Source organism: Macaca mulatta, chromosome 8 (genome assembly GCF_049350105.2).
Source record: "Macaca mulatta isolate MMU2019108-1 chromosome 8, T2T-MMU8v2.0, whole genome shotgun sequence".
Taxonomy (NCBI): Eukaryota; Metazoa; Chordata; class Mammalia; order Primates; family Cercopithecidae; genus Macaca; species Macaca mulatta.
In genome coordinates, this window is record NC_133413.1 from 145,229,338 (window position 1) to 145,249,843 (window position 20,506).

General features: G+C 43.8%; 1 long non-coding RNA gene across 1 annotated transcript in view; it reads left to right on the forward strand.

Moving 5' to 3' along the window:
* The first annotated feature begins 219 nt into the window (after nt 1-219).
* Nucleotides 220-20,506, forward strand: part of LOC106999948 (uncharacterized) — a 32,248-nt gene continuing 11,961 nt past the window's right edge. Inside the window, exon 1 of the long non-coding RNA XR_001446870.3 lies at nt 220-1,924. This is a non-coding gene — a long non-coding RNA (uncharacterized LOC106999948). The remainder of the gene's footprint in view (nt 1,925-20,506) is intronic.

The window sequence follows — 20,506 nt, forward strand, 5'->3', positions numbered from 1 at the left end:
CATTCAATTTCATCTGCTTGGCTTTGGTCCAGTGTTCCACCCTGTCAGAATCATTTTCCATCTTGACACTGTCAGTTATTGGCTTTGCCATCCTTCCTGGCTTTATTTCATCTGCCTTTTAAACCTTCACCAAGTTCTTGACAAAACCTGCAATTTAGGATGGCTCTATCAGTTATCAGGTAGGTGTATGTGCTGGAAAACTCTAAATCAATGCTCCTTAAACTTCAGTGGCCGTAAGAATCACCTGGAGAGCTTGTTAAAGCAGATTTGTGGGCTCCTCACCTGAGATTCTGATTCGGTGGGTCTGGAGTGGGGACTTGGCATTTCCAATAAGCTCCCAAGTGACGCGGAATAGGGCTGCCACAAATAATAGGGGCTCAGTCAAGTTAGTATAATAAGTTTCTTTCCTCTTATGTTGACGTCCGTAGGCAGGTAGTCCAGCCTAGTACCAAGGTTTCAAAACCTAGGTTTTTTCCCTCTCCTTCCTGCCTTAAATGGCATTTGGTTTCCTACTCATGTTTCAGAGTGTTTGCTTGAGCTACAGCCATCATGTCCACATTCAAACCAGTAAGAAAGAGGAAGGGGGAAAGGATGTCTTCTCTCTTTGTAAGGACATATCTCAGAAGTTGTATGTGACACTCTGCTTACCTCTTCTTAGCCAAAACTTCCTCACAAATCACACTAGCTGCAAATAAATCTGGAAAGTATAGTTTTTATTTGGGGTGTCATATGCCCAGCTAAAAATCAAAGTTTTATGACCAAGGCAGAAGAGAATGTGTTTCTGACATTACTAGTTTTTAATGTTACAACAAACCTTTCCCAACTCTCCAGCCAGAGGTTTGCAATCTAAAACCAGCAATGGGCTAGGAAGTTCCAATAAAACTCTGAATTTCAAATTCTGATCACCCCTCCACAGGTAAGTATTATTTCTTTCATTTCTGTGTTCAGGAAATTGAGTCTCAGAGAGCTTCAGTGACTTTCTTGAGATCTCTCAGTAACTAAATGCCCCAAACAAGATCTAAACTCAACCCTGCCAAAGTCCAGGCTTCTAATGTGTCATTCTACATCACAGGAATCATACATTTGTGTGCAGGATGAGCCTTGAGTCAACCAACTACTGTTGCATGCTATGCAACCACAAAACTCTGAGACCTAGACACTTATTTTACTACCATGTCTATAAGTCAACTGGAGACCAGCTGCTCTAGGCTGGGCTGGACTGGACTCCTCCAAGCCACAGCTGGGTCTGGGTCTGCTCCATGGTTCTCCATCTTTCTCAGACTTGTGGGCCTACCAGGGTAGAGCCTTCTCATGCCAAATGCAGAGAAGCACATCTCACTGCTGCTTGTAGTGCGGTCTGCTTCCATTCCCTTGACTGAAGGAAGTCACATGGCCAAGACAAAAGCTAGGCAGTACAGTCCTCCAGGAGGGAGTAAATATTTCTCAATATGTTCTTATCTACCTCAAGTCCCTATGTGATGCATTGGAATGGAAAGAGCCCCAGACTGAGAATCAGAAGTCCCTAGTTCTAGTCCCAGACCTGCCATGAATGACTAGTGTGACCTTGGACAAATTACTAGCCCCTTCTGGGCCTCAGGTTTGTTCTAGAGATCTCTAAGGCATATGCAGACTTTAACTTAAGAAGCTATGGCATGAAAAAACAAATCATTGCCTCTCAAAATTCTAATCTCCTCTGAATGTAGCTTAGTCTGTATGCAAAAATAAACACACACACTAGAGTCTTTTCAAAACCACTGGGCTAATAATGTTCATGATTCTGCTAATGACCAAACTGGAGCACAGTGCAGCTGGTCCTGCTGGTCACGGGAAGGCCCTAGAAAGAAATGAAGCCATCAAGAAGCTATTGATGCTGTGACCTTCTGTTCACAGGGCCTGAATGCAGGCTGCTCCTCTACTTAGACAGGTGAGATTTAATTTTGGTGATTTATGATAATGCCTCTAAGTGCACGGGTAAACATGTCATGGTTTATTTTGTAGAATTAATGAAGTCTGATTAATCTCTCGGTCCCCAGCAGATTCTGCTCTGAGAAATGGAGCGAGACTACCATGCTTTTGTGCAAATTATGGCGGAAGGATTGATGGCATGAGAATCATCTGAAATCCACACAATCTGACCTTTTTTAATCCCGTGGATCCTTTAGTTGGATTCGTTGCCATCATACTGGATGACTGCTGACCAGGGAGAGACCCTTCTGTGAACACAGTGTGCAATACCACAACTGCAGCTAAAGTTAATCAAGCTAGTTCCATGCATCAGGTACTTCACATGGTCCTTTATCCCAAGGATTGAAAAAAGCCACGCTTTTGACTTGGATAGATAGCAGTTCAAATCCTAGTCCCACAATTTAGAAGCTGTTTGATCTTGGATGCATAGTGCAGGCACTGTTGGTGTTCTTCTGTGCACATTCAACCCTGTGTCTTCTCTGTCCATATGCATCCTACAGCATGGACAGTTCCAGCATGTCACCTTTTCGTATTTTGGTGGGAGAGAGAAATATGTAAGCAACAAATTATATTGGAAATAAGACCCATGAGTGACTCTAAGCTGCAGATGGAAAAACTCAGTTTATCCACAACACTGGGGTTAAATCCTTCTTACTAAGAATTGGAGGCCAGGCATGGTGGCTCATGCCTGTAACCCCACCCCTTTGGGAGGCTGAGGCAGATGGATCACTTGAGTTCAGGAGTTAGAGACCAGCCTGGGTAACATAGTGAAACCTCATCTCTACAAACACAGACACACACACACACACACATACAATTAGCCAGGCATGGTGGCATGTGCCTGTAGTCCCAGCTACTTGGGGCTGAGGTGGGAGGATCGCTTGAGCCCAGGAGGTCGAGGCTGCAGGGAGCTGTGATTGGGCCATTGCACTCTGGCCTGGGCAACAGAGTGAGATACCGTTTCAAAGAAAAAAAGAAAAAATGAATTGGAGATGGTAAAGATTCACAGCCGAATTTAAGGCTTTTGTGTGTCGAAATACACAAACAAGGTGGGAGAGATTGTGCTGCAGCAAAAGGAGTGCTGTGATAGCCATCAGGAATCTGGATTTGAGTCTTGATTCTGCTGACTACAAAAGATGTGACTGGGGGCAAAGTTACAAAACTGGAATCTCGGTTTCCTCATCTGTAAAGTGGGAATGATAATGCCTGCCCTGCCTATTGCACAGACCTTCTAATGGAGATCCCAGAGATAAAAGCCGTCAATGATTAGTAACTCCATTTTACAGATGAAGAAACCGAAGACAAAAATGTACGCGGTGGAACAGAGACATGGATCTCGTAGTTCTTCTCCTACCTCATCTTGTACCACTGTTTTTCCCACTCACTCTGCTCCAACCACACTAACTTTTTGTCCTTCCCTTGAATAAAACAAGCTCATTTTCACCTCAGGGACTTTGCTGTTTCCTCTTTCTAGAATGTTCTTCCCCTATGTCTTCATGCACTTCGAGGAGGAATTGGCCTTCCTTTCTTGATATGCAGGAGTCAGTACAAACATCTCTTCCTCATAGAAGTCTTCCACAGACCCCCATTCAAGGTGATCTCTCTGCTAGGCTCCCTTTTGCATATCATCCTGTTATATTTTTGCTCTATCACTTCCTGAGATGATGACATTTATGTATTGACTTGTTAATCATCTCTCACTACTCTCTTTCCTGGAGAAGAAAGATCCTGAATATCTCATTTTCTGTTACATTGTCAGTGCCAAGAACAGGACTTGGTACATTGTGAGCAGACAGTAAATATTTTTTTGAATGAACAAATTAGTATGTATAGACTTATTTTTAATGACTTTATAATATGTTGCATGGATATACCATCATTCATTTAACCAGAGCTTTAGAGATGGATACTTGATTTTTCTTTTCTGCTTTTACTTATTTTTATTTTCAAATTATTTTGCTACAGCAAACAAATGAGTATAATCTGTGTATACTTACTTGATTTTATCCATAAAGCATATTCTTAGCAGTGGGATTGCTGGATCAAAGGACAAGCGCATTTACAAATTGTGATACATATTGTCAACTTCCGCTATAAAATATTTTCATCAATTTATGCTCCCATCATCTGTGTATGGCACCACCAGCTTGGCATTCCCTCTAAGTCCCTGACAATAACACATTATTGCTGAGAAGCCTTTGCTGCCTTTCAACTTGCTCTCCAAGTGCTTCATCTACTTTACTCATTACCCAGTGAGAGGCTGTGTGTGCAGCAGCTCTGCTCTATTTCTCTGAGATCTAAGTGCTTTGGGTGATTTTCTCCTCTCATTTAGGTTGCATTCTCTAGCCTGCTGTGGCAAAAGAAGGGACATTTAAAATATATGGTAGTGTCTGTAAAGATTAGATTATTGTTCAGTAAATATTCATTATTTTCCCCCTACCCTGTGGCAAGAAAGTACTTTCTGTACTCCCTAACTTTGGCCTTGGCCTGGTGATTAGTTTTGGCCAGTAGGATGTTCGCAGAGGTTATATGAGCAGAAGATTCAAATATGCTAGTATTTTTGGGCTTGCTCTTATGCCTTTGTTTTTTTGCCATGAGAATAACATGCCTTATTTATCTAAATCAGCTAGATCAGATGAACTCCAGCTGTCATGTAGATGTGTAAATGTCTTGTCATATGACATCAAGATTTTTTTCTTATTTGTTACACAGTGAAAGCTGATACAAATTCCAAAATGAAGCTAGAGCTCGCATTTTGCAGCACTTGGCACTTTCTATGTTAAATATTAAATATTCCCTAGGGCAGTGGTAGCAGAGGAATATTTGAACCTATTGACATTTATCTTTGTGTGGGTTTAATTGAGTCTTGAAGAAAGCATAGGGCTAAATGACTCATAGCAGGAGGAAAGGTATAGAAGAAGGACTGTGCAAGGCCTGTCTTAGGACTAGTGAGCAGACTAAAATATAGGCTATATGTCAAAGAGTACTGTAGTAGCTAAGGTTTGAGTTAGGAAACAAAGAAATTGAAGAAGTTAGAGATAGCTTTTATTCTCAGGTTACTGATTCCAGCAAAGAAATATAAACTGCAAGGGAACCCTGGATGCCAATTATATGTCAATTATACCATAAGTCATTGACATTCCGAGGTCAACTACGTAATGAAAACCGGTAAGAGCCTAAGAATAGGCTGGCTGTGCCAAATAGAACAGGCCGGCAGGCAGCTTTATTCATACTTGTATTGTTTCCATTTAGAACATCATTATTAATTAAGCTGTATTTAATGTAGTACCAGCCCACACTTTTGCTCCTTAAATATTGTATGACTATGGCCCTGTCTTCACAGAAACAGACATCAATTGCAGTACTCAAAAGTTATTCTGAACGTAGCCTCATATTTATCCACTTTTTGATAGTATATTGTTTTTTTTAGACAGGGTCTTGCTCTGTCACCCAGGTTGGAGTGTAGTAGTGCAGTCATGGCTCACTGCAGCCTCCACTTCCCAGGCTCAAGTGATCCTCCCACCTCAGCCTCACAAGTAGCTGGGACTACAGGTATGTGCCACCATGCCTGACTAGTCAAAAAAAAATTGTTTTTGTAGAGATGGGGTCTCACTTGTTGACCAGGCTGGTGTTGAACTCCTGGGCTCAAGCAATCGTCTCACCTCAGACTCCCAAAATTATGGGATTGCAGGTGTGAGTCATTGTGCCCAGTTGAATAAAATTTTAAACAATTATTTTGTGAGTAGTTTTTGGTATTTAATCCAATCAATTGTGGTAATATTCATTCATCCATTTTTAAATATTTAGCATCATGAGAAGTCATATGGATGCGAGTCTGAATTCCAGGTTCATCACTTACTGGTCATGTGCCCTTGAGCAAGTTATTTTACCTTGATAAGACTTTCTTCATCTGGAAAAGAGGGTGAATAAAATGCACCCCATAAGGTTGCTGTAATGATTAAATTAGTCAATGTGTATGGAGCTGTGTTAGTCCATTTTCACAATGCTGATAAACACATACCCCAGACTGGGTAATTTATATTAAAAAAAACGGTTTAATGGACTCTCAGTGCCTCGTGGCCGGGGAGGCCTCACAATCGTGGCAGAAGGTGAAAGGCACATCTTACAGGATGGCAGACAAGAGAGAATGACAGCCAAGCTAAAGTGGAAACCCCTTTTAAAAACATCGGATTTTGTGAGATGTATTTACTACCACAAAAACAGTGTGGGGTAAACCACACCCATGATTCTATTATCATCCACCGGGTCCCTCACACAACACATGAGAATTATGGAAGCTACAATTCAAGATGAGATTCAGGTGGGGACACATCAAAACCATATCAGGAGCACATAGCATTATCCCTGGCCTAAGGGAGGCTCAGTAAATGCCATCTCCTGACATGCAGTTAAATACTTATTGAGAAGCATGAAGGGCTATGAGTCAGGTACCACGCTGGGCACAGTGAAGGAAACAGAATGTTTGTCCTCAAAAATCTCAAAGGCCAGGGACAAACCAGCCAGGGCTGACTTACAAACATAAGAAGGGAAGTGAGGGATAAAGCCTCAGCGTAGCAGCCCCTGCCTTTTTGTCTGCCTGTTGTAGAGGGACGTCCATAAGTAGTAGCCATGATTCAATCACACAGCCACATGCTTGGATGCCAGGTTCTTAAAACCCCACCATTGTGACTGACCCAAAGCTGGGCACCTGACCTCAACGGGGTCTTCAATTCAGTCTTCTCTGGAATTTTGTATTTATTCCAGATGGCAAATGGACTTATTCCAGGCTGCAGATCATTCTTTTTTCTCGAATTTGATTTTTTTGGTTAATAAGAGTGTCACATACACCTTGAAAGCAGTACCGGATCCTTTGCTGCCTGCCCTACCTCTGTTCCTCCTTGAGGGGAAATGTGCGTTTATTGGTTGGAGCCTGAAGTACAGATTAGGCTACACTCACAACTGCCACTGGGGGGTTCACTGTGTGTTGAAGGGTAGAGACTTGTTCTCATGTCCCTCTTCTCACTTCCCTTTTGCAACCAGAGCTGGTTGGGTAAACTGAGCTTTGCCTGACCCTCTGAGACAGAGGGTCTGAGACTCTTCTCCCCACTCTCTTTCTCTCTCTCGTGTCCTCTTGCTGCAGTGATGGAAATTGCCTACATCTGCACTGTCTGCTATGGAAGCCACTAGTTGTGTGCGGCTTTTGAGTACTTGAAATGTAGCTAATGTGACTGAAGACTTGAATTTTCAATTGTATTTAATTCTAATTAATTTAAGCCTAAATCTAAATAACTTCATGTAGCTAATAGCTCCTGTATTGGACAGCACAGCTGTGCCACACAGAAAAGGCTGGCAGGCAGCTTCATTCACAAATTTTATCGTTTCCACTTGGGGGAGCAGTATTAATTAAGCTGCTTCTAACATAGTGCCAGCCCACGTTTTTGCTCCTTAAATATGGAGGAGAGAGTGAGAAGAGTCAAAATTGGATTTTTTTTTTTTGGCTGGGGCCAGGGGCTGGGGTGGGAGAGGCTACACTTAGCCTCTGGTCTAATCTGTGTGTTTTAATTCCTCTGTACCAGGGAAGATTGAATTCAGGTGCCAGTTGCTGGCTCAGCTAATAATGAAAAGGTTTTTTGTGTGTTTGTGTCGTATATGACCACTGTTTCTTGTAGATCTATCTTTCGGGACTTCCTTACTCAGGAAGGTAATTGGTGGGGCAGGATTCAGGTATTCCCATGGGCTCCAGAAATACTACCATGGCTTAGACGATGTCACTCCCTCTCAAGTGCGGCTTTATCAGATTTAAAGGGACAAGGCAGGCCGAGGAACAAACGTGTCCCAGGAGTGCTGGCCCGGCTTGGGAGTTTGAATTTCTGGTGCACCATCTCTTGATCGCATGTCCTTGGACAAGTTACTTTACCTTGATAGGACTCAGTCATGTATGTATTATAGGTTGAGGGGTGGGGTGTCTTTTGTCTTTGTGCCAAAGTGATCTCCAGGTGAGATGACTCCAATTTGTCCAAGGGCCATCCTCTGGAGAAGGCTGCAGGTGGGAGGCGTCAGCATTGTTAGCTACAACCGCCTCCCAGTTTCTAGATCCCTCCCCTTATTTCTTTCATCCATTTCTGCCAATCTTGACTTCAAAAATTTCCCCAGATATGAGTTCTTATGCTTTCCCCAGTACCAGTTACCTTCTATGATACCAATTCTTTGATTTAAAAAGTGATTAACACTCCCTAAAATTGTGGTTTGAGTCTCCCTCCTAGACGTGAGCTCCTTAAGGGCAGGAATCTTGTTTCTTATCTTCACGTCTGTATTCCATTATGGAGAAATGTGCAATGAGGCTCCATCATGAACCTGATTTTCCTGGATCCTGATGTAGTCTGTACTCAGCTGGGGGCGCTCAGGACCTGTTTGGAATTAAGCAGACCCAACAGCCAATCATGGCTCTGCTGCTAACTAGCTGAGACTGAGTAGATGAGTAGGTGGCTCCAAGTCTGTTTTCTTACCTGTGGAATGCAGATAGATGACAGCTACCCAACAGCGGGGTCATAAGAAAGGAATGTCATCAGGTATGTACAGTACTTAGTCAGGTGCCTGGCACACGGCAGACACTTAATAAGTGGAGTTACAACCATAATTAAACATTTATCACAGCTTGCTTTTGTTAGAAATCAGTACTAACCTGTTGTCCCTCATTTGACTGTCAGCTCTTTGAAAACAGTAACTTTGTTTTTTTCGTTTTGGTATCCTTGTTTATCCTTTCCATCCCCCAAGCACTCAGCAAAGAGCTTGGGACATGGAGGGGATTCGTAAATACTTACTAGGTTGAAGTCTTAACACATGACAGTTCCTACAGTAGGTGGAAAATGGAGTGGAAATAGAGTGAGACAGTTCAGGGAGGATGATGTAAAAAGACCTCGTGACAGTAGCATCTCCTTAGAAAAATATAGGAATGAACTTATCTATATACTGCATTCCTCAAAAGGAATTTTTGTAAATATACTTAAATGCCTTACATTCCCTAAAGGGGACTGTTTCAAACAGACACAAATACTTGACTGTATCTTCTAAAGGACCTGTTTACTTAATTCGAGAGATGAAGAGAGAGGCAGGTGGCTGAGATTTGAAGGCAGGGCTGCCAAGAATTCCATTCTGCGGCTGATGAAATGCAGCACTTTCTTTGATGGATGGTTCTTACTTTCTTTTACACAAGACAGGAAGTTATTTCCAGGGCAGGTATTGTGTCCTTTGCAATTTTGCACCCCCACACCTAGCTCAGTGTTCGAGTGGTATAAGATACTTTGTGTTGGTAAGGTACTTGTTTAATTTTAATTAATGAGTATTGGATCAGTTGGGTTGCGTTTCTTCATCTTTGTTTTCATATCCTAAGAAAGGGTTCTCACCCTAACTGTACATGCGAGTCCTCCAGGGAGGTTTTAAGAAGACTACTGCTCAAATCTGCTCTGCAGATGTTCTGGCTTACCTGATCTAGGGGAGAACCTGAGCGGGTGGGTGATGGTCAGTAGCATCCCGGTGATTCCTCTGTGTGGTCCGATGTTGGGATCCACTGGTGAGGATGAGAGTCAGTAGAACTGGATTCCGGTCCACGTCACCCACTTGTTACGTGACCGGGGCAATGACTCTCTCTTTGGGTCTGGGCCTTTTCATCTGTAAAATGAGGGCGTTGGATTAGAACAGGCAGTTTTAATTTTTCTAGTTCAGAAGTCCATTCAGAATGGGTTTTCCTTCTCTCCAGGAAAATAAGCATACTTATGCAAAATTTGCATATATTTCAAGGAATTGATGAAATTTCCTGTATTGGTTAGGATTCTTTTCTTCACAAGTGTCAGAGACCCAGGTCAAATTGGCACCTACCAAAAAGCAATGTAATAGTTCATGGTCCTCATAAATCCTGGAGTAGAAGTGGTCTAGGCATGCTGGAACCAGGAGCTCAAAGATGCCAGGAGGAACTTAGCTCTAGATCTTGCCTCTGCTCTCTGAGTTTTTGGCTTTCTTTTAGGAAGAGTCTCTCCCAGTGATGGCAAAGATGTCCGTCAGCAGCACAGGCTGGTATTTTACCCACCTAGCAACCCCAATTGAAAGAGCGCAACCTTTTTTTATGGTCCTGGTAAATATCTGGCCCAGCTCTGACACAACCTCTGTGGGTAGGGGGTTGGATGCTCAGCTGGCCCCATGCTTGTCACTATTACTTGGAGTGGGTAGGCTCCACTTGATCTTGGTGGAGGGCAGAATGGGGTGGTTTCCCAAAAGAAAATTAGGCCGTTGTTACCATAAGACAGAGCAATAAATACTGGGAAGGCAAGGATACAGATAACATCTTACCTTGGAAGGCTGTACATCTGTGGAACCCATAGAGGTGCATGGCCACAGGTTGAAAACACCTGGACCCATGAGGTCTGAAGTCACTCTTAGTAATGTACAATGATAGATAAGCGTGGTGTTCTTATCTTATTTTTGAAAGCTTTTGGAGATATATATGAGATATATATACTATTTAAAATTTATATGTAAGAAGGGCTATTGATTTTCCTTCCATGTTTAATTTTATATTCCACTCATTTCTGGAGTGCCAGTTATGTGCTAGATCTGTTCACCCCATTTGTTTTGATGGCAGTAATGAAGCTTGCAGGCAGCTGGAAATTTGCAAAAACTCCACAGTGAGGAAGTAGAAGAGCTGGGATTCAAATATAGGCCTCCCAATCCACACACAATGCTGCTTCCAAGAAAATACTGCCTTGTGTTCCGTCCTGTTTTTTTCTGTTTTGAGAGATTCACCCCATAGACTACTGTTTAGCTTGAATGAATGGTTCCTGAAAGTGCTTTCCTAGCGTCAAGGCCTTGTAACCCATTGTCTGATGAAACGGGGTAGTTTTGTCTGTTTAAAGTTGACCTTTAATAATAACACACCCAGTGCTTTCTGCCTATCTCTTGGGACTATACTTATCTAGATTGTATTAGCCCCTGTTGTCTAGTATGTGAACCCAAGAGACATGCCTGCAACCAGTGAGTGTGGCAATTATTCCTGTGTCCAGAAAACCATAGGTGATTAGTGGAAGAGGGGTTGTTAGGTTTGGTGCCCTGGAGCACCTCAGGTTTTTTGAAATGCTAAGACCAGAATACATAACTTGTCATTTTAAAGAGAGTATAATTTTAAAAGCAGTGGTCCAGCCCAAAGAAAGTGGACGTGATTTTTGTCTGAACTCTCAAATAATTTAGCTTCTTAATCTAGGATCTCTAATAGTGATCTAATGAAAAAAGATTCACTGCTTAAGTTACCAAAAATGTGTTGCTCAACTTCCACAGATATCTGGAGAATGAGTCTAAAGGAAGAACAAAACATCCCGCCTTATTATGTGCAGAAATATTGTTGAAGAAAAGGAATAAAATGAATGATCTAGAAAAAAGGCATTAACTATTAAAGTCCATGGTAAAATACATGGACACAAAGTAGAGCTGACTTCTCTAAATAGGTTCTCTAGGCCCATGTCGTAATTCTAATACTTCTTTGCTTTTGAACTTTTCAGGATATTTGGGCACTTATTATCACATGCATATTCTCGAACAACTCACCCACATTCTCTCTAAACAGGGACACAGGTTCAAGTCCTAGCTCTTGCACTTAATAGGTTGAGTCAATGAACCACTATTAACATCTTGTGATATCTCCTTCTAGCCTTCGTCTTTAGTATTGTCAACCATTGAGATACTAGTGCATGATTTTGTATGCTGGCTTTGTCACCAAATATAAGCTCTTTATTTTCAGATTGTTGAAAGCTCTGTTTTATATGTCATTTTAAATAGCTGCATATTACACCTTTGCATGGATACACAATGATTCTCATGTTTCTTTCTCTGCCATCAGAAGAAGTTCAACCAGGGAGGGACATGATGAGATTTGTGCTGGAAGCTTCCTGGAGGGTGACTGGAAAGAGTGTGGGTTCAGAGGGGCCAGGGCTACTGAGAATTCCTTTCATTAAATGATTATTACAGGAAAGTCTGAGCAGTATCACTGACGAAGACCCTAAAGTCTATCAGTACAACTTTCTTGATTTATAATTGAAGAAATGGAGACTCAGATTGATAAAATGACCTCACCAAGGTCTCCCAGCCTCACCTGGGGGATTTCTAACTCTCTGTCCACGGAGCTGTTTCTATTCAAGTTCAACATCTGCCACAGCCGTAGCATAACTGAACATAGGCTAAACCCACTCCCAGGGTGCTGTTTCAGTAAGAAGTAGATAGAGATCTAGTCTTGAAATGCATTTAGCTGTTCTTTTTTTTTTTTTTTTTTTTTTTTACAAATTGTCAGTGTTATTAGTGATTACTGGCTGCTGGCTTCAAACCATTCCTTGCCTATCCAAACATAGCAAATTAAGGAGAACAAATGATGTAACTTTGTTTAAATAGAAAAAAGCCATTGAAATGTCCCCCAAAGAGAGGAAGCTATTATTATCCCAGACTTATTAATGGGAAGATGTGAATAGGCTAGGCAACTTCTCCAAAGTAATCAGCTAGAATTAGAAGTCAAAATTCCTGATGTCCACCAAGGGGCAAGAGCTCTGCTGGCAGTTTGGCTTTGCCCGCTATAGGGAGGGCCAAGTCAAACAGGATACAATTAAGGATAGAATTCCCATGCCTTCTCCTGCTCTGTGACCCCCTGACCAAGCAGCTCTTGCCAAGTTTTTTTGCTGCTGTATAAACCTTCTGACTCTCATGCTGTCAGCAAGATTAAGCAGAAACAATGGGGTGGGGCTGACTCTTCCACTGCCTCCTAGCCGAGCCCCACCCGGCAGTGGCTTCACCTCTTGGATCACAAATGTTCCATCTGGAACTGGAGATGACATCTAATTGCCTTCCCAGCTCCATAATCCAAGATGTAAAGTGAAGGCCCGGTGTAGGGGCTCATGCCTGTAATTTCAGCACTTTGAGAGGCCAAGATCATTTGAGCCCAGGAATTTGACACCAGCCTGGGTAACATAGGGAGACCCATCTCTACAGAAAAAAAAAAAAAAAAAAAAAAAATTTCTGGGCATGGTGGCTCATGCCTGTAGTCCCAGTACTTTGAGAGGCTGAGATGGGCAGATCACTTGAGGTCTGGAGTTCAAGACCAGCCTGGCCAACATGATGAAACCCTGTCTCTACTAAAAATACAAAAATCAGCGAGGTGTGGTGGTCCATGCCTGTAATCCCAGATACTCGGGAGGCTGAGGCAGGAGAATTGCTTGAACCCAGGACACTGAAGTTGCAGTGAGCCGAGATCACACCACTGCTCTCCGGTCTGGGTGACAGAGCAATACTCTGTGTTAAAACAAACACACACACACACAAATCTGAGGGTGGGGGTGTGGTGGCACACACCTGTAGTTTCAGCTACTTGGGAGGCTGGGGTGGGAGTATCTCTTGAGCCCAGACGCTCAAGGCTGCAATGAGCTGTGATCATGCCACTGCACTCTAGCCTGGGTGACAGAGTGAGACCTGGTCTCCAAAACAAACAAACAAACAAAAACCCACAAAAAACCCAAAAACAAACAAAAATAAGATGTAAAGTGAGAAGTATGCTTTCAAAAGGCATTTGCCAGGACTTTCTTGGTGGCAGGTAATAGAATGTCAATTCATAAGAGATTAGGCAAAAGAGAAATTCATAGCAGTTTAGTGCCCACCTTTCCCTGCAAAACCTAGGATAATAATAATAATAATCCCTGCTTATAACTGCATTAGATGGGGGCCCAAGCCTTGAATGATTTGTCTCATTAAATCCTTGCAAACTCTGAGGTGCCTAGACTTTTTTGTTTGTTTGTTTGTTTTTTAGAGATAAGGTCTCACTCTGTTGCCCAGGGTAGAGTACAGTGGTGTGACCATAGCTCACAGGAGCCTGTAACTCCTGGGCTCAATGGATCCTCCTGCCTTAGTCTCTCAAGTACCTGGGACTTCAGATATGCAACACCACATTCAGCTAATGTATTTTGTATTAAAATTTTCTTTTTAGAGACAGGGTCTTTCTATGTTGCCCAGGCTAATCTCAAACTCCTGGGCTCAAGCAGTCCTTCTGCTTTAACCTCCTAGATTACTGGGGTTACAGTCATGAGCCACTGAGCTCAGCTACTGAGGTGCCTAGTTTTATCAACCTTGTCTTATACGGGGACAAACCAGGGCCTGGGGACCAGAAAGCTGTCAGGCACAACCCAAAGGCCAGTCTCTCTATGTATCAGGCTCCAAGCTGCCACTCTCTCTGCCTTCTGCATCTGAGGAAGGACAGACACAGGCATTTGTAAGAACCTTGCATCCTGGCATTGTGACAATTCTTTAGGGGAGGTGTGATTATCTCCAATTGACAGACAAGAAAAGTGAGGCTGCCTCTACAAGAAGAAAGTATTTGTTTTATATTTAAAAGAGCATAGGGATGGTGTCTTTTTCTGGGTTTTGGGATCAAATCCAATCAGGGTGCAAGGGTGTCTATGACTGAGAGGACAGCAGCTTGAGCCTGAAGGGCTTGTGCTGAAGTCGGGCAAGCTGAGAATGGTAGTTCCCCAAGACTTGCAGGTATCTGTACGCATAAATGAGTGAATTAAAATTTACTGGTACCTTTGTTTGTCAGACCCTGTGCTGGTCAAAGTCACATTTGCCATCTCATTTAAGGTTCACAGCAACTGTGGAGTAGTAGTATTTCCATTCTACAGATGAGAAAATTGAGGCTCAAAGAGGTGACATGCCCTGGATCATTGAGCTAGCAAATGGCCAAGATAGAATTTAGACCCACGAATGTCACATTCTGGATTTGGGGCTCATTCTGTTTTTCCTCAATGGTTTTATTTGGAATGAACACCGAAACTTTCTAGGTCTTTGGCCAAGAGGAGCAAAACAAACTACAGAAACACTTTATGTCCCACAGAATTACAGAATACCAGAGCTAGAAGGGCTGTTCAAGACTAGGAAATTTTGTATTCCTTGAATTTTGTGGAGTTTCAAAATGCTTTGACACTTTTCTAAGAAAAATCAACATAGCACAGATACACAAAATCTTACTTACAAGTCTGGGGGGAAAGAATCACCCTTTGCTTCATTTTCCTGTCCTTCATATCCAACACGATTTAACATGATGAAAAGAAGTGGTAAAAAGAAGCTAACTAGACTATGAGCTTCTATATTATTACTTGTCAGGATTCTCCAGAGGAACAGAACCAATAGAATGTGTGTGTGCAGATTTATATTCAGGAATTAGCTCATGCAATTCTTGGGGCTGGCAAGTCTGAAATCTGCAGGACAGACCAGCAGGATGGAGACTTAGGGAAGAGATGATTTTGTTGCTAGAGTCCAAAGACAGTGTAGAGGCAGAATTTTCTCTTCCTCAGGGACCTCAGTCTTTTTCTCTTAAGCCTGTCAACTGATTGGATGAGACCCACCCAAATTGTAAAGGATAAACTACTTTCGTCAAAGTCTATTGATTAGAATGTTAATCTTATCTAAAGAATACTCTCATAGTGACACCTAAACCAATATTTGACCAAACATCTGGGTGCCATGGTCTAGCCAAATTGACACATAACAATTAACTATCACAGCTGTGCAAAGCAGAGCCTGGGTCTGATTCACTCTGTGTCTTCGGGGCTGAGTGCAGTTCCTGGCAGAGAGTGGCTGCTCCTGACCTGTTGGCAAATTAATGAGTCAAATTCTAAAGCTCCCAGAATGACCTTGGAGGAAGCATGGTGGAAGGCAAAGAAGGCTATGCTCAGCCCAGAAGATTAGGTGTGATTCCAAGAAGCAATTGGGAAGCAAAGAGTTGTGGACTAGAGAGGTGACATTCAGGGACTTTGGCAGAGGTGTGGACTTCCAGTGACCCTGCAGGTGTATCTCAGTGGAGCAACCCTGGTGGGGGCTCTGCGCCTGCTGAGACGCTGCAGAGCGAGGGCTGGAGTGGAAAGTGGCTTGGCCTGGCAGCGGGAGCTCCGGTCCTTGTGCTGTCTCTGGTGATCATGCGCTGTGGGCCTGGCAGATTGTCTCACCTCTCTGGACTCAGGTGCTGCGTCTATGGAAGGGTCACGAACTGGCCATCTTCAGGCAGGATCTGACCGACAATCAGGTATGTTTGACCCAGGAAACATTTACAAAACGGTTTAAATAATCGCCAATATTAAAACATTGGCGGATTTTGGCCAGGCGTGGTGGCTCATGCCTGTAATCCCAGCACTTTGGGAGGCTGAGGTGGGTGAATCAGTTGAGTTCACAAGTTCGAGACTAGCCTGGGCAAAATGGTCTCTACAAAAAATACACAAATTAGCTGGCCGTGGTAGTACACACGTGTAGTCCCAGCTACTTGGGAGGCTGAGGTGAAAGGATAATTACAGCCTGGGAGGCAGATGTTGCAGTGAGCTGAGATCTTGCCACTGTACTCCAGCCTGGGTGACAGCCAGACCCTGTCTCCAAAAAACAAAACAAAACAAAAAAATTATATAAAACAATTGGCAGATTTCACACACAAAAAATGAGGATTTATGATTTCCCTGAAAATTTCCCTGAAGTCAGGCCAACAACTCTAGGCCTGGCTTTATCTGGTAGCCACCACGCAGACAGAGGAGCCACTGTGTCCTTAGCTGGGGAAAGTCCTTGTGCTGTCCACCACGAGGCTCCCATGGCTCTATGTGGTCTCCCTGAGGCTGAGGTTGCAGTTAGCTGCCAGTCATCACTGAACTTGTATGGTGGTTTTTCACTCTTCTATGTAACCCCACCAGGCCCTGGAGACCTTGGAGTTTCTAGACCTTGTTCTAGATGCTCTTCAAGGTCTCTAGGTCTCTTTACATGAATACCAGTATGTTCCTCCAACTGGGCCCCAATACATGTCAGGCATAATCCTAGGAAGTTTATGTGCATCACAGAGGCAAAACATTCAAAGATTCTTAATTAAAATGCTGGACAGGCTTGGTATGGAGCAATCACAGGGTGGGGCTGGCACAGAGTGGGACGGAGCAGTGAAAGGAACAACACTGTCTGGCTAATTGCATGACTTGCAGTCTGAACAGCACTAAAATGATGTTTTCTCATGGTCCAGCTGCCCTGAGAGTTCTTGCATAACATGCCTTCTAAATATATATCTCTATACCTTTCCCAAAAGAGTTTGAGAAAATTTCATTTATTTCTCTAAGTCCTTCGAATGCCTGGGCTGGACATTTGCACAGCCACAGCCATTCCTTCATATGAGAGTGCCCAGGCCGTGTAGCCTTATTACCCCCTCTAGTTGATCTTTTGAGGCTCACTCTTGCTCAAGAATCTATGGCTGTACAGTAAGAAGTAAACCTCCAAATTGTATTTTCTACGACTCTTTTGGTGGCAAGAAATCTCATTTGAAATAGATCAGGTGCAAGGGAAATTTTATAGGTGAAGTTTCACCCATACCTGACTTTAAGCAGTTTTTGGGACAGTAGATGACAAGAAGACGTAATCCTAGGACTCAAGAAGCCTGTGCTCTTTCCCATGGGCAAAGGGAGCCTATAAGAGAAAAACATTACATTTGATTTTGGCATAGAAAGAATATGGGATTTGGGGCCAGGAAGCCCTGGCTTTGCCATATACTAGCTTAGCAAACAGTGCAGTCTCTACAGTGGGACATTGATACTCCTTTCCTTGCATGTTGGTTTTGAGAATGGGCACAATGTGTGTAAAGTGTCCACCACGTTGTCGTCTGTCACACACTAAGAGCTTAACAAGTGACAGCTGTGGTGGTTCTTATTACCATAGCCAGTAGGTAGTCTTGGAGTTGTGGAGACCCCTGTGGTCTAATAGGTCTGGGTGGTTTCAGAAAGGAGCTGGGCTCTTGCTGGGGCTTAGAGGATGGGTAGGATGTGGGTGGGTTGTTAGCACTGCAGGTGAGGGAACAGTGTGTGCATGGGCGGAGGCAGAGGTCAGCACGGCATGTTCAGGGGACAGGTCAGACTGGCCTGGCTAGACAAGAGGGTTCACATGGAGGCAAAGGGTTAGAACAATGCCTGGCTTTTGTGATAGCTGGTTAGAATTGCCCCATGCTCCTCTCTGAAATATCTGTCCCCTTTGCCAAGTGGAAATTGGCATTCCTTGCTCTGGCCAGATACCCTTTTCTCCCCTGCCTGCTTACCTGTAGGCGTAGGCAGTGGAGCCAATGAATTGTTCTTATTCTCTGCCAAGTTTCCAGTTAAGAGATTACATACCTGGCGTTTCTATGGAGCCGGCCTAGGAGTGTGTCCTGAGTGAGAGTCAACCAGACCCAAGGAGCCCACCAGCATGCAGTGTCCAGGGACAGTGGAGCAGACCAGGCTGGGGATCCTTTGACTTGGGATGGCTGCTTCCCAGGTTTCTCTACCCCTTTCTGTGTGGACAAAAGAACTGGCAATTCAGAGAGGGAACTCTTCACCCTGGTACTCAGGATATTTTACTGGGAAGAGCCCAGAGAAGACATCCAGTGCTTAGTCCAACTTCACACCTGACTTTGACTGCAGGAAACACTGCAGAGCTTTCTGAATAGGTGGTTGCAGCTCCTACTTGCAGACCCCCAGTGCAGGGGCTCACTCCCTCCACAACAGCCCTTGCTCCTGTTGACGGCTTTAGCAGTTTGCAAGCTTGTCTTTGTATTGAATTATGTACCAAAACTCCTTGTGTTTTCTTGTACTGCTTTTTGTTTTATTTCTGTTTATGTCTAGTTATGAGATGGATAACATTATCCTAATAGCACTTCATAGAGAGAGCCTAAACTCTAGGAAGGGAGATGTGTAAATAAGAAATGCAGGCCAGGCATGGTGCTCACACCTATCATCCCAGCACTTTGGGAGGCCAAGGTGGGAGGATTGCTTGAGCCCAGGAGTCTAAAACCAGCCTGGGCAACACAGTGAGTCCCCATCTCAACAAAAAATACAAAAATTAGCCAGGCTCAGTGGCATGCACCTGTGGTCCCAGCTACTTGGGAGGCTGAGGAAGGAGGATTGTGTGTGCCCTCGAGGTCAAGGCTGCAGTGAGCCATAATTGTGCTAATGCACTCCAGCCTGAGCAGCAGAGCAAGACTCTATCTCAAATTAAAAAAAAGAAATGTGATGCAGAGGTTGAGAGGGGAAGGGAGTAGGGAAAATTCTGGCTGAGGGTATAGGCAAGACTTTCTCAGGTTCCACACTGGGCACTCATCTTCAGGGGGCTTGTGGAGGCATGGCCAATAAGGAGAGGACCACTCAAGTTGTGGGAAAGGAGAGCAGGCTTGCTGGGGATGACTCTTCCTAGGTGCCCCTTCCCCACTGACCACGGCAACCATCTTGTTTGTTTTCATTCCCTGGAGCTAAAGAACAAGTGTGGTCTCTGTCATACGGGAGAGCTCTTTGACATTTCCTTCCTTGGGGTGAGTAAGACATAGTCCCTGGCCACAAGGAGATCATAGTCTAGAGTAGAAGAGAGATCTAAGAGGAAAAGTATGCGAAGATACTCTGTCCTGGGATGGGGTGTATGTAACAGCCAAGAGAAGGAAGATGAAGGCCCCTAATCCACTCTGAGGCATGGATCTGTCCACCCTTTCTTCTCCACCTCTAGTCTTCTCCTGTACTTTGCTGATAGCATCAGGGGTCATTTTTATCTTTTCCATTTCTAGCACTCTCTGGTAGTAACATTTTACTGAATACTTAGTGCATGCTGGGTCCTGTGCTAAGTGCTTTTCATAGATTATTTCACTTAACCCACCAGCAAAGGATTGCTCTTCTCCTTCTTTCATGACTGAAGACACTGAGGACAGAGAGGTGAACTAACCTGCTCCAGGTCACACAGCAAGAAGGGGCAGAGCCGGAATGTGAATTACAGCCACCTAACCACACAGCTTCCATTCCTTCCCCCTATACCAGTCTGAATACCTGATAGATAATACCACAACAGGGTTTTCCCAACAAATTAGGGTTGGCTGGGGAAGGGTTATTGAGAAGGAGAATAAATGGGTGGGTGAAAATTGTGAAAAGCCTTCTATTTCATGGATTCCATTTGGATTCAATCTATAGGCATTAGGGAAGCATTGCAGTGTCTTAAAGAGAGCAGTTATGTCAGGTTTGCATTTAAGGACTATGTCTCTGGAGGTGCTGTGAGGGAACTGATTGCACAGAGGAAAGTAGAGGCAGCAGGCACGGTGGCTCATGCCTATAATTCCCAGCACTTTGAGAGGCCAAGGTGGGCAGATCACTTGAGTCCAGGAGTTTGAGACCAGCCTGGCCAACATGGCAAAACCCTGTCTCTACTAAAAATACAAAAATTAGCTGGGCATGGTGGCACACGCCTGTAATCCCAGCTACTCGGGAGGCTGAGACATGAGAATCGCTCGAATCTGGCAAGTGGAGGTTGCAGTGAGCCAAGATCACAACACTGCACTCCAGCTTAGGGGACAGAGTGAGACTCTGTCTCAAGAAAAGAAAAAGAAAGGAAAAGAAAAAAGAAAGTAGAGGCAAAGAGATGGCTGGGAGGCTGTTTGGCTTTCCAGGTAAGAGTTAAGGTGCAGGGAACACCATTTGGCACTAACTGGGTACCAGGCATGGCG